This window comes from Sphaeramia orbicularis, chromosome 4, assembly GCF_902148855.1.
Source record: "Sphaeramia orbicularis chromosome 4, fSphaOr1.1, whole genome shotgun sequence".
Taxonomy (NCBI): domain Eukaryota; kingdom Metazoa; phylum Chordata; class Actinopteri; order Kurtiformes; family Apogonidae; genus Sphaeramia; species Sphaeramia orbicularis.
This window is the reverse complement of record NC_043960.1, coordinates 55,219,188-55,234,423: the sequence shown is the minus strand read 5'-3', so window position 1 is coordinate 55,234,423 and position 15,236 is coordinate 55,219,188. Positions and strand designations below refer to the sequence as shown.

At 38.9% G+C, this 15,236-nt stretch overlaps 1 long non-coding RNA gene across 1 annotated transcript; it reads right to left on the bottom strand.

Annotated features, from left to right (window-relative positions):
* Window positions 1-4,308: 4,308 nt before the first annotated feature.
* Window positions 4,309-14,918, bottom strand: LOC115418070 (uncharacterized). Its single transcript, XR_003935244.1, has 3 exons — window positions 14,905-14,918; window positions 13,627-13,631; window positions 4,309-4,682 (listed from the first exon to the last, which is right to left on the bottom strand). It is a non-coding gene; the product is annotated as an uncharacterized LOC115418070 (long non-coding RNA).
* Between the last annotated feature and the right edge of the window lie 318 nt (window positions 14,919-15,236).

The following is a 15,236-nucleotide window of genomic DNA, read 5'->3' as shown; positions in this document are numbered from 1 at the left end:
TGAGCTGTGGTCTTAGACTTTATTCGTCCCAGAAGGGATATTTGTTTCAACCAAGGTTATTATCATTAACAAAAGCTAACGAAATGACAAAAACTAGAGCTGAAAAAAAATTTTCGTTAACTGAAATAAATAAAAACTATAATTAAAAGAAAAAAATGATAACTAATTGAAACTGCATTGTGTGCTTACAAAACTAACTAAAATGGATAAAAATTATGGATAAATTTCCCTTCGTTTTCGTTTTTGTCAATGTTGGATTGATACGAAATCGATTTATTTCACTTGAGCAGTTTTAGCTAGTGGCACCATACGACACTTCACGGTCTGTCACTTCTCATCACTTGTCGTTTAAAGTTGTCTTCTTATCCCCAGTCTACCTGGAAACATGGAGACTAAAGTTGGGAGAAAACAGAGTCCTGTCTGGAATTTATTTGAATACGATGGCAAAGAAGACGAGAAAATTAAAATACTAAAACCAAACTAAAACTAAGCATTTAGAAAAAAAAGAGAAAACTAATAAAAACTAACAAACCTGCTCTAAAAACGAATTAAAACTAATCAGAGAAAAAAAAAGTCAAAACTAAATAAAACTAAACTATAATGAAAAATCCAAAACTATTATAACCTTGGATTCCACATGACTGTACATAGAAATGATCACAAAAACACACAGATCGACATCAAAACAGACACATGGACATCAGATAGAAAAGAAAAACATACAAAAAAAGGCAGACGTATCACAAAAACACTTAGTTGTAGCGGACACAGCGACCGATATGGGAAAGAGGAGAAAGTCAGCGGGGTCTGTTGTTTAAAGTGGCTATGGGTGCAGGGGTTGAACTCCTTCCCAAGCGAGCTCTTCTACATAAGGTCTAGTTAGTTATCTCCCTGGTCAGTCAGCTGTCCAAATAATAATACAAAAACACAAAACATCCTGTTTTATTCCAGCTATAATTTGCTTTGTGACAATATGTTTTCCCGTTTGTTCCTCTGAGAGCTGACTGATGACCCGTTTGGACTCTGATGGTTCTCCAGCTGTTCCCTCGGACTGTCTGCACACTCACACACATCAGCCTCTCCTGTTACACTTGGATTTCTCCCGTCTGTTCCTATATGTGGGTTTGCCTCAGGCTGTTTGGTTTCTTCCTCTCCACCAGGTTCACTGAACATAAGGCTCTTGATCTTTGTTTCCACATTTCAAACTGGCTCCAGAAGAACACATGCTGTGCACAGTAATAATTCATACTTTGAACAAATGCCAACATTCTTCGCAGCCAGCAGGAGAGAAGGAATGAGCAGAACAACAACACCATAGACAGAGGAGGTGGGATCAGACCCCCAGACTGACAGAGGAGGTGGGATCAGACCCCCAGACTGACAGAGGAGGTGGGATCAGACCCCCAGACTGACAGAGGAGGTGGGATCAGACCCCCAGACTGACAGAGGAGGTGGGATCAGACCCCCAGACTGACAGAGGAGGTGGGATCAGACCCCCAGACTGACAGAGGAGGTGGGATCAGACCCCCAGACTGACTGAGGAGGTGGGATCAGACCCCCAGACTGACAGAGGAGGTGGGATCAGACCCCCAGACTGACTGATGTTTCACCTCATGATATCCCAGTTCTCTCCAGACCCACCGGCCTTAATACTATGGAGTAGTTCCTTCTTGTCAGTTTATTCTGGTGAGTTTTCTCAGTGTTTACGCTACAACAAATATCCTGCTCTCTCTCTCTCTCTCTCTCTCTCTTTTCTCTTCCTTTACCTTCTCTCTTTAACCCAGTGGTTCCCAACCTTTTTTGCCCCTTGACCTCATTTTAACATCACAAATTTCTGCAGACCCCAGACATTCAAAATGGAGACTTTTTTTTTTTTTCGCTAAAATTAATTTGCTTTTGATCATGTAATAGTTTGCTATACTATGTTACAAATAAACGTTAATTTTAGAGGACTTTTAGTCAATATAATGTATATTATTATGAACGGAGGCAGTAAATCCAGGTGTAGATTACTGCACAAAGGGAGAATTGGATTTTCCTTGGTCAGGATCTGTACAGTCAGTCCAGCTTGGATTTACAAGGCTGACAATTAATACTGAACAAACAAGAACTCAAACTATGAATTATGAAAGAGCTGCAGGATCTGAAACTGACCACAATGAACATTTGACACATAAACAGAACCACAGTGCTGCAGTTTCACACTCACAGTTCATCTTTTATGGATTGAGATTGTCTCTCTCAACTCACCATATATTTTTTGTTAGTAACTTTTTATTTTTTATTTTTATCAATTACTAGAAATTTCAGGCGACCCCATTTGAATTCCAGATGGCCCCACATTCGGTTCCGACCCAAGGTTGGAAAACACAGCTTTAACCCTTTATCTGGTCCTGTCAGTCGTCCATCCTCCACAGTCTGGTTCTGCTCCAGGTTCTTGCTGTTAAAGGTGCTTTTTCCTTCCTCTGTCTCCACTCATTACTGTTCACTCCTGCTGGTGTCTGCGAACTGGCCTGAGTCTGCTTTATTCCAACTCTATATGTAAAGTGTCATGAGATAACTTTTGTTATGATTTGGCACTGTATAAATACAATTAGATTGATTGATTGGATGTAATACATCAGATTATCGCTCACTGAGGTTGACAGTTTTTCCTAGTCTAGTCTATCACTAGTCTGTATGTGTAATGCATACTTTCACATGCACTTTGCCCTTTTTATTTGGACAGTTTGATCACGTTTCTCTCCTTTTGATGGGATCTTACTTCAGGGCGGCCATTTTTCAGAAGGTAGAGCGGGCCGTCGGTTGGTGGTTCGAATCCTGCTCCTGCTCCTTGGGCAAGACACTTCACCCTCCTAGCCTTCAGTGTCACTCACACTGGTGTATGAATGCACATGGATGTTTGGTGGTGGTGGGAGGGGCCGTTTGGTGTGAATTGGCAGCCACACTTCTGTCAGTCTGCCCCAGGGCAACTGTGGATGCAGATGTATTTTACCACCACCGGAGGGGGAATGTGAGAGTGAATGACTAATGGATCAATAATGTAAAGTGCTTTGGGTGTCTTGAAAATAGACAGCTGTAGAAATCTAATCCATTATTATTATTACACTGCTCTGTTGGCCAGGTCTCAAACTCCATCCTGTTACTATACGAGAAAACTCATTAAAAGGTTGGTGCCACATTTATGTTTAGTTTAGTCTAATATTAACATGAAATTAAGTAGAAACAGGCAGTTTAGTCATTTTCAGTTCTGGTTCATGGTTATTATTAGAATCTTACCACAGGTGTTTCCACCAAACTCACAACATTAAATGCATCATTTGTACCATTTTCTGCCATTTCTACTTCTTATCACTGGAGTTGTCATGTGGTATTTACTACATCATTACCTGTGTATTTCCAGTGTTTTACTCCATCTTTATCATATTATTACTGAGCTGTAAAGTGCTGCAAAAAATTCACTTCAGGTGTGTCGTTACTTAAGCTGTGGTGTTGAGTGCTAATGGACCAAGAGGATCTGAGCAAACAGTGTTAAAACAACACCTTAAAAAGACAACTGAAGATGTAAGAGTCATTTTCTGTGAAAAAAAAAAAAAAAAAATCATAGGTTCCAGGAATTTCATGTGTAAATAACAATGTCTGACATTTTCATGTTAACATGGGAAATGATACATGAATATGGAGTCGAGTGCAATATAATAAAACTCCACTTTAACATCATCATTAATATTTCAATAAGTGTTACATCTTTTACACCAGTGGTTCTCAAACTTTTTACAGTGGAGTACCCCCTGAAATAGACTTTTTTTTATCCAAGTACCCCCAACTCTCGCTTCAGCATTTTTGATTGAAAAAAAAAAAAAATTGGCAAAATTTGTTCCTGTGCCAAAGGTGTCTGTTTATATTTTCAAAACTTTGTAAACAAAGGACATATATTTAACTGTAATATATAAAAAGTGACAAATTTTTTTAAAATGCAAAATATAAACTGAAAGTGCATTCTTTCATTGATAAGAAAAATAAAAAAAATTGGTCATTAATTAATACATGAACATTTCATCAACATAAAATAATTCCTTATCTACTCAAATAAACTCATTTTGAATCATATAAAATATAAATGTTCTTCAAATGTTACCAAAGTTTCAACAAGATGATTGACAATAAAACTATTATATGAATATATTTATAGTGTTTTATATTTCAGCTTTAATTTTTATTATTTGTTTTGTGTTCAGCACATGATGACTTATTTTTTTACAAAAACATTTTTGACCCAAGGAAAAATAATACAGACGTACAGTATGTCCTACCCACAATGCCATTGCAGAACTTCTACATGAATGAGGGGCTGATCTGGGTCCAGTCACAGGAGTCATGAGTACCTTCTATGACTAAACTCCTCCTACAGTACATTTACATCTGGATCATTCCACTCACTGTTCCCATTAGTGCTGGTGTATCCCAGAGCACTCTTTACAGTGTACTGTCTCCATGACGACAACCAGTAGCACGTGCAAACTCCTCATTTAAATAGGGCGGTCTCCAAGACTTTGACCTGTTGACATTTGTGCAGGAAATCTGAGTAGATCACCTGTGACACGCAAATTAATAGCACATGCATTTTTTAGCTCGAGCAAGTAAATTTGTGTCCATTATTTGTGATCTTCGTAAATCAGGCCCTAAGTCTTTGCATGGTACTGAAGCTGGAGTACCTGGACAGAACCCATGCAGACCCAGTCCAACACTGGCTGATTTTCCCACAGTACTGACCACTGCTCCACTCACTCCATACTAGTTAGAATTATTTCATAAAAGGCTTGTTTTAAGCGTGTGTTATTACATTTTAGATTATAAGTCTTTCTGAAGGTCGCACAAGAAATATTATGGGGGCGGCCATGGCTCAGGAGGTAGAGCAGGTCGTCCAATAATCGAATCCTGCTCTGTCCCAGGCAGTCCGTTGTGTCCTTGGGCAAGACACTCCACCCTCCTATCCTCACATGAATGCATATGCGAATGTATGAATGTGTATGAATGTTCAGTGGTGGTGGGAGGGGCCGTAGGAGTGAATGGGCAGCCACACTTCAGTCAGTCTGCCCCAGGACAGCTGTGGATACAGGTGTAGTTTAACACCACCAGAGGGGGAATGGGAGAGCGAATGAATAATGCAGTGGTTTCCAACCTTTTTTGGCTCATGACCCCATTTTAACTTCACAAATTTCTGGCAAACCCCAGACAGACATTCAAAACTGAGACTTTTTTTTGTGCTAAAATTAATTTGTTTTTGATCATGTAATAGTTTGCTATACTATGTTTTAAATACAGGTTAATTTTAGAGGACATTTAGTCTATATAATGTATATTATTCTGGACAGAGGCAGTAAATCCAGGTGTAGATTACTGCACAAAGTGAGAATTGGATTTTCCTTGGTCAGGATATGTACAGTCAGTCCAGCTTGGATTTACGAGGCTGACAATTAATACTGAACAAACAAGAACTCAAACTATGAATTATGAAAGAGCTGCAGCATCTGAAACTGACCACAATGAACATTTGACAGATAAACAGAACCACAGTGCTGCAGTTTCAGCTTCACAGTTTGTCATGTCTTTGATGTATTGTGATTGTCTCTCTCAACTCACTATAAATTTTATATTAGTAAGTTTTTTTTTTTTTTTGTTTTCCTTTTATCAATTACTAGAAATTTCAGGTGACCCCATTTGAATTCCAGACGACCCCACATTTGGTCCCGACCCCAAGGTTGAAAAACACTGGAATAATGGATCAATAATGTAAAGCGCTTTGAGTGGCCAAAAAAGCACTATAGAAATCTAATCCATTATTATTATTATTATTATTATTATTATTATTATTATTATTATTATTATTATTATTATTATCATTATTATTATTATTATTATTAAATATTTCTTTAAGGAAGCGGGGAAAAAAAGTTGAAAAGTGATTCAGCTTTTCAAAAAAATGTATCGACTCAAATGCTCCATATTTCTGTCATCATATGGATGTAATGTGTGATTTTGCCTGGTCCATTGTGTCCTACTGTTTCCTGCAGCTGTGTTGAAGCTGCACCTCGGGAACAACCAGTGTCTGGTTTGTGTCACTGCTGACTGCCGCTGACAGCTCCTTGGCTTCGCTCGCTGAGATAACGAGCTGCAGGCGGCCGCAGTAGCCTGGTATGGCCCTAGGGCCGCAGACATGACAACATGGGAAACGTACAGAAGCGTTTCGACTGCATCTGTCTGAGACGTTCATAAAGGGTTTAAGGAACGTACACAGCCACAGAGGGTAAGGCAGAAGGATCAGAGGCCTTCTGTTATGATGAAGTAGAAGGAAGGCTTTTTGTGCTGCAGCCAAACTTGAATATTTGTTAAAGCTGCACAAAGGCTGCCTCATCTATCACTGTTACAGACGGAGAGGAAACACTGGCATGAACCTAGATCAATATCTAAGTCTTTGATCTTTTGGCTGTGGATGATTTGAAACAGAAATGAACAAAGATAAGATTGCCACCGTTTTCTTACTGCGGTCTCACCTTACCTCACCTCATCAACCACATCTGCTTCACCTGTTGTGCCCAGCTGTCCTCAGTCAGCTGGGCAGATTCATCCACCCATTGTCAGATTGTCTTTGGATCCTTCCAGACTTTCCAGTGTTTTCTGGTGCCTGTGTTCCTGTTTCCGACCCCGCCTGTTTTGACTACATCTCCTCGCCCTAGCCCTGGTAACCCCACCTGCTTTTCTGTCTGTGATAGTCTGCTTTCTAAGTAGGTAAGTAAGTAAGTAAATTTTATTTATAGAGTATTTTTCACAGACAGAGTCACAAAGTGCTTTACAGTGCAAAGTACAAATAAACAGTACAAATAAAATACAATTAAAATACCAGTAAAACACACAGGGGCCTGGCCATGTAAAGCCCGGAAAGTTAGCACCAGAATTTTAAAATGAAAGCGATATAAAATAGGGAGCCAGTGGAGTGATTTAAGAACAGGAGTGATGTGGGCTCTCCTGTTCGTGTGGGTCAGAAGCCTGGCAGCAGAGTTCTGGACAAACTGTAGACGGGCCAGCTCCTTCTGTTTAAGCATGTGAACAGGCTGTTACAGTAGTCTAAGCCAGAAGACACAAATGCATGGATGATCATCTCAAGCTCATTGATGGACACCATAGACCTGAGTTTGGAGATGTTGCGAAGTTGGAAGAAGCAGTTCTTCACCAGGTGTTTGGAGTAGTACTCATGTCCTGGTCAAAGATGACACCCACATTCCTCAGTTTGGTCTTCACCGAAGAGCTCAGGTCACCGAGGTGCTGTTTAATCCCTGGGATAGCCCTGTCTGGGGCAATAATGAGGGTCTGTGTTTTGCTGGAGTTCAGTTGGAGGCTGTTATCATTTAGCCACTGCTTTAACTCTGACAAGCAGTTGGTTAAGGAACTCAGTTTGTGGGGCTCAGAAGACTTAAAGGAGCGGTACATCTGGATGTCATTTCCGTCTGCCTGTGACAACCTGGCATCATCCTTCACCACCAACATCCTCATTAGCTGCATCACCTCAGTGAGAGATCCACTCCCTTCCCTGTGGTTCTGACTCCTAGAACCACCTTTGAACCTGAGTTTCCACCCTGCCTGGTTCTGCTGGGGAATACTCAATAGTTAAGGTTTAGAAGTGTTTTGTAAAACACTGTAAAATGACAGACAGAGAGCAGTATTAGTAAAAGCACCTGAGAAAAGGACTGAAGGACTTTTTATGAATGGACTGTGTGTTTTTTTATTGAGGCCAAAAAGAAATTGCTTAAATAAATGTATTGTATAAGTAGAGAATGAGATTAAAAACAGATGTAACCCTTTCATGCACAGTGGTCACTACAGTGGAAAGCTGTTCAAAGGTGTTCTCTTGTATATTCATGGATTTTGTTGTTTCAGTTCCATATCAGCCAACACAGTGGACACTTATGCACCGTCCCATAAACTGCATTTCATACCATTACTGCAACTTTGCTGCTCTAGATAAACCTGATCTGCAGTAACATGTTTGAGTGTAAAAAACTGTGATTTGTTAGACAAATTTTTTTTTTTTTGCATATTATATACATGCAGGCATGTTAAAATGTGAGAAAACATCAGATTATCAGCATTTATTTCATAGTTTTCTCACAGTAAATACAGTAAATACATGTTTCTTTGCTTCTAACATTAAACGCATGGTGTCCAGTTGAGTGGACATTTTGGTAACTCCATGAAAAATAGGATCATAAAAAATCAATCGCATAGTTTTTTTGTTTGTTTGTTTGTTTTTTTATGCCTAAATGTCTAGAATAAAATCTTGATTAAGGTTGTCATAATTCATGCATGAAAGGGTTAATGAAAAAAACAAATAAAAATGTTTCTGATTTAGTGTTTATTAGGAATAAAACCATCCTGTGTCTAGACCAGATTGAATCTCACCTTCTTTTTCAGTTGGTTTCATTGGTTTGTTTTATAGAAAACTATCAAGTATTAAATCCATCCTTCACAGGGACAGACAGAGGACAGAAGAACTGGGATGTTTGGAACTAGATGTGGACTTGGAAAAATCTTTGTATTGTGTTGAATCATTTTAAATCGCGTCATATTCAACCGAATCACATTGTATGAAGTCAAATCATTGTCAAATCATTAATGAATGTCATCGTGAACAGGGGTGAATTGTATCTCATCATATGGGCAGGGGGCTTCACTGTATGGTTAATGTATAGTATCACTGTCAGCGTATCCAGATGTGTATGGAATCGGCCTCAGTGGACGGGACTCACATCCCTAAATACACTAAACCTCACAAATCTTATCACCATGAGCATTTGAGATTTTTCTATCATATTAACCATTATTTCTCCAGGAAAAACTCATTGGGATTAAGAATGTCTTATAGAAGGTCATCCTACCTAGACCATGAAACATCACATACAGTCAGTGATATACTTATGCATTTAACTTATACATGTACGATTATGTCATTTCAAACAATGTACATAAATTCAAGAATGAGAAATCCCCTGGTTTTGTTTCGTTTTCCTTCATCATTTTGTTTCCTGTACTTCCGTGGGCGTTTGTGGGCGTGGCCTGCTCTTGACACCTGTTCTCTTCAGGCTATCCGCCCTGTCTTCTTACTCAGTTCTTAACGTATTATTCCAGTGGTTCCCAACCTTTTTTGGCTCGTGACCCCATTTCAACATCACAAATTCCTGGCGATCCCAGACATTCAAAACAAAGACTTTTTTTTTGGCTAAAATTAATTTGTTTTTGATCATGTAATAGTTTGCTATACTATGTTGCAAATAAACATTAATTTTACCCAACATTTAGTCTATATAATGTATATTATTATGGATGGAGGCAGTAAAGCCAGGTGTAGATTACTGCACATAGGGAGAATTTTATTTTCCTTGGTCAAGGTATGTACAGTCAGTCCAGCTGTGATTTACAAGGCTGACAATTAATACTGAACAAACAAGAACTCAAACTATGAATTATGAAAGAGCTGCAGCATCTGAAACTGACCACAATGAACATCTGAAAGATAAACAGAAACCACAGTGCTTCAGTTTCAGCTTCAGAATTTGTCATGTCTTTTATGTATTGGGATTGTCTCTCTCAACTCACCATACATTTTTATTACTTTGTTTTTTTTTTATTTTATTTTTTTCCCAATTATATTTATTGAACATTTTCAATGAACACAACAGACATTATATCAATTCGTAACAGTCAATGCGCAATCAAGAATGACATATCTGACTGTCAACACCCATCCCTTCCCACCCACCCAACCCACAGGCCAAAAAAAAAAAAAAAAAATAAATAAAATCAATCAATCAATAAATAAAAAATAAGGAAAAACATAAAAGAAAATCAAAAACAGAAACCATAAATAATGATAAAGGAACTCAAATCATAAAAAAAAGGTAGTATAGTATACAGAAATAAGAGAAGAAAGGAAAAGACTACACATAATTTCTCATTCCCTCCTTTTCTCTCCTTTCCCCTCTTTCTCAATGATGTTTAATCATCTATATTCTGAGGAAAATTTAAAGAATCAAAATAATGTAAAAATGGATCCCAAGTGGTATGAAATGATTTAATTGAGCCTCGAAGAGAGAATCTCAACTTTTCAACCTTAAGATTGTAAAGCGCCTCACGTACCCACCGGACATGTGAAGGGGGATGGGAGACCTTCTAATTAAGTAGAATCAACCTTCGGGCTAAGAGTGTGGTAAATGCTATAGCCCGCTTCAGCGCTTTTGGTAGAATTGAAGCAGGGGAGACACCAAAAATTGCCGAGATAGGATTGGGAGCAACAAAAAAACCATATGCTTCAGTTAGTGTGTTAAATATTTCTGCCCAAAATGGTCCCAAGTTAGGACATGCCCAGAACATATGTGAATGATCGGCAGGAGAGAGATGGCATCGGCCACATTCGTCACTTACAGAGGGATAAATCTTGGCTAATTGTGACTTAGTGTAGTGAATCTTGTAAATAACCTTGTATTGAATTAATCTATGCCTAGCAAAAATCGAAGACAAGTGAACAAGGGTCAGTGCAGAGTTCCACTGTTGCTCTGTAATTGCAATGCTAAGACTCTCTTCCCAGCTTTTTTATTTATTTATTTTTTTAAAAATTATTTTTATCAATTACTAGAAATTCCAGGCGACCCCACGTGGGGTTCCAACCCCAAGGTCGAAAAACATTGTATTATTCTATCAACTCCAGTGACAGCAGATGCTCTAAGGCCAACAGTTCTAAATTGGATTCTTTCTTGTGATCTAACCTTTGTTTGACCTGTTGTGGACGTTTTTATCTGCAAGAACTCCAGACCAATGTTAATGAGAAAGCAAACACTAGTCACTGTTCTATTGGATATATGTGCAAAACTGTAACAATATTTACTAAATGTTGAAAAAACCGAAGTGCGTAATGTTGGTTTTTCCATTAAATCACAAATTCAATGGATTGTTTATTTATCATCGCAAGATGTCACGAAAAGTCATTCCATAAACATGGTGACGAACATAAATATCTGTTGTTAAGTTTAACCTTAGCCAAAGTGTCAGATCTGCATGAACAGCCTTCCCCTGTTCAAGCCCCTTCCCCTTCTTCTCCTGTTCCCACCCCAGCGAAGACTGACTTCCACAGCCAGGTACCACCAGGTGAGGACCTGCTGAGTGACAAACCTAGAGGTACGTATACATGCACCTTAACCCTATTTGTTTTCCTTCTTCAGAGCGGAACTGTTATTTGTCTTTTTTTTGCAGGTCAGTAGTGTGCATGTGTTACTGAGGACGAGGTGATACTGGTGTCTGAGACAGCGGCCAAGGCTCAAAGAGAGGTCGTCTGTCTTTGACTGAGGTTTCCAGTCGTCTGAAGGATTCATCACACTTGCTCTCAGGTTTCTGCTCCAGAGATTGGCTGATGGATGAACACATCGACCACGTCCAGGCCCTGCTACACAAGCAGTACCTAGACGTCTGAGGATTTCAGCCTGTCTGCACCTGTCAGAGCCACGGATGTCAGCAGGAACACCTTCAGGCAAGTTTGTTGAGGTTTTGAGCCTTGGGGGTAATCACTGGATCACTTGATCATGATGTTTCTCATGTTTCTGTACATGATTCTCTGTATGACCGTGTTCCACAGAGCAGTGCACCCTTACTGTTCCAGCAGATTTCTTTTCTTTTTTTCAGATGCCAAGCAGATCCTCCTCCAGTCCATGAACGTGGGGAAGCTCTGACTGCGGTGTATTTCATAGCCTTTACAGAAGGTCTCTGCTGTGACATCTCACCATGTGATCTCACATTCGATCAGACTGTGATGGAAGAACACCTGGTGAGATGTTTTGAGGGGAACAGGATACTTCCCTTCCCTTTAGCTCCGTGCCCTCAATGTGGACCACCCCAAGTTCATCCTATAGCTATGTTCTGCTGCTGCCGCCAACCCAAAGATGGACGATGGATGATAGGGTGCAACAAGTGGTATCAAAGAGGATGCAAAAAGAACATTTCCTGCTGTGGGGAAATGTTCTTTCTCCATATTTACCACATGAACACATGCTTTGCACATATGGTAGCTGTGGCTCTGTCCCAGTCATGTGCCGTTGTGTCCTTGGGCAGGACACTTCACCCACCTTACTTCCGGTGTCGCCCACACTGGTGTATGAATATTTGGTGGTTTGGTGTGGGATGGAAGCCATGTCCATAACACCTTCTTCCAGTCTTCACTAGTCCACTGGCGGTGTTTCATGGCCCAGCCAAGCCTCTTCTTCTTATTCTGAAGTCTCAGCAGTGGCTTTCTGCTGCAACTGGACCCATCAAACCTGCAACTGTTCAGTCTTCTCTTCACAGTTGAAACTGAGACTTGCTTACTATGACCACTATCTTCTCTGTGCTTTCAGCTGTTGTCCTGTCAGTCTCCTCTCACTCCAGCTGTTGACTCTCATAAACTCTACTTCTGATTCTGTTGTATCTTTGGTTCTGCCAGACCTCCTCCTGTCAGCATTTCCCAGTCCAGTTTCTGAGTGCCGTTGGATGGTGAAGGAAACTGGACTTACTGACACCTGGACTTTTTTGGACATTTCTCTGTAGGTCAGACCTACATTTTTCAGTGTTCTGATGGGTTGTCTCTCTTCTATTGTTAATTGCCTTTTCCTCTTTTCCATTTTTATAGTAACACGCTTTCTGCAGTACAATACTGTTCAAATAATGCTCATAACGGTATGGTACCAAAGTGTGTTCCAACACTACTTCTCTGCAGACACAGGGGGTTGAAGGAATTCAGAAACGTTGGGACACTTGGAGGAACTGGTAGCACCAACTTTCCAGGCTTGATCAACCTCCACTGCTGCAGAACTGCTTTCAGTTGTTAACCCATTTCTTGTTCGCCTTTTTGTATAATTCTGAAATGTACATTATTTTTCAGTTTTGTGTAACCTTACCTTTTTTTTTTTATTTATTTATTTATTTTTTTTAAACTCTGGCAGTTCATTACTTACCTTAGTACCATTTCAAGTTGTTCATTGGACTTTAACTGCTTGAATTTCAATACAAAACTGGAAAAATTGGGGTGTTCTAAAACTTTTGGCTGGTAGTGTATATTTATATCTTATGAAAATGTAAAAAGATGTAATGACTCAATAGTAATGTATAGACAAAACTGCAAAAAACAAGTAAAAAATGTCTTATGGGTAAATACTTCCTGTGTCCTCCATACTCATCCCCAACAATGGAGCTTGTTTTTTTTTTATGAATTTTGTTTTAAATTAGTTGTAATGTCTCAGTGGGGTTAAGCTCAAGATGAAAATTCTTGGAACAAGTCAAATAATCTGAACAAGCTTAAGTCTCAATAAGAAAATAAATCTAAGAAAAAAAAAAGGTCTTTCAAGATAAATATTCCAAATTCAAGTCAGTTTATCTACGTCAGATGTTCATTTTTTTGCAGTGTTGAAAAGTCTTAAATAATTCCAGTCCATTATTATGATCATTCTACATCACATATTGAAAGGTTGCATCTGTGTTTTGTTTTTTTTTGCACATGTGAGGAACCTGACGTCCATGTCTGTGGGTGGTGCATCAGTCTGTGATCTCCACCACAGCTGTGATGCACCAACCTCTAATTCAAACTATAGAGCTCCAAGGAGACGGAGGCAGCTCCAGTGGCTCGGTGCCATGTGAGCTCATCATCCTCCTGGAGTTATTGCACACAAAAAAAGCCCTGTCATCTGTTCCACTAGAACATTTTGCTAATGGATCCCAAGCCTTCAGAGCTTTAAAAATGCACCACAGGGCCAGACATTCTCCAATATGAAGTATTACCATTAAAGAAATATTTGGAGTTTTTCCCTGAGCGAGAGATTCATAGATTATTTAGTTCTTAGGCTCCACTGATGTGAAATTTAGATTTAAAAACAGAAGGATGACAAAAAAAAAAGTTTTTTTGTCTATTGTCCCTTAATTTTTCTGTTTTTTCTCTGTCTAGTCTCTTTGTTTTCTGTCTACTGTCTTCTAACGTGTGTGTGTGTGTGTGTGTGTGTGTATACATACATGTATATTTTGGCTATTGTGTTTTGCTTTGTTTTTCTTTTTCATGATTTTTGTCGATTGTGTTGGTTCTTGTCTATTGTCATCTCTCAGTTTTTTTTGTTTGTTTTTTTTCCTTTGTGGCTATTGCCTTTTTTTGCCTAATGTTTGTTTATTTCTGGTGACTTGTAGTTTGTTGTTGTGATTTTGTAAGTAAAAATAAAAATGACTAATAAAAAAAAATAACAGTAGTATGCTGTTTGTTTGTGAACACTGAATACTGAAATGTATCTTGTATTCAGAGGTTTTGACGGGTGTGAGGGCTCTGTTGCACTGATGCACTGAAAAAAGAGGTGTCTAAAAACAAGATAAAAACACTAAATCTGAGGAAAAAGGTCCTTAAAACCAGTGAAATATCTGTCCATGCAGCAAGAGAATTTCACTGGACAAGAATTCTTGAATTTAGATTGTTAAATCTATCAATAAACATGTGTACAGATGTATGAACACTTAAAATAAGAAATTAACACTTAAGATATATTATCTAACACTTTGAAATCTAAGTTTTTTTTTTTTTTTTATCTTCGTAAAAAAAAACCAAATAATTTTTAGTGTATGCACTGATACTAATGGTATGGAAAATGAATTCTGCACCAAAGTACCTGCACGCTGTCGGAACATTGCTGAGTTTGTAATCAATAATCCTGTCAACCCTGGACACATATATTATGTGTGTGTGGCTGCTGGGCAGTAAGTGCTTCTTATTGTCTCGAAAATCAAACAGGGATGATTAATCTGTTTCATCTTTTGCATATGTATCTCATAACATTGTATCCAATAATGTCAAACATTTGTCAAACATGTCTGACAAAAAAAATTCCTTGAAAGTGCCAAGAAGTGAGAAATGATCCTTGATAACAGAACATCCACCTTGAAATACTAATGCTGTTCTGCTGCCGCTCCATTTGGCAGCTGCTGACAAAGTGTGAGCAGTAAAAGGGATCAGGACAGACCCGGTCCTGTTCTTTCCTTGACATTTAGTGTTTGTGGACCAGCCCCTGTGGCCTGTGTCGTCAAGCTTCCAAACTCCACAGCCATTTAAAATTTAATCACAGCGTTCGACCTTAAATTACTCCGCGTTCTCGACTCCACTGGCTTTAACATCAGTATAATGTGCAGAA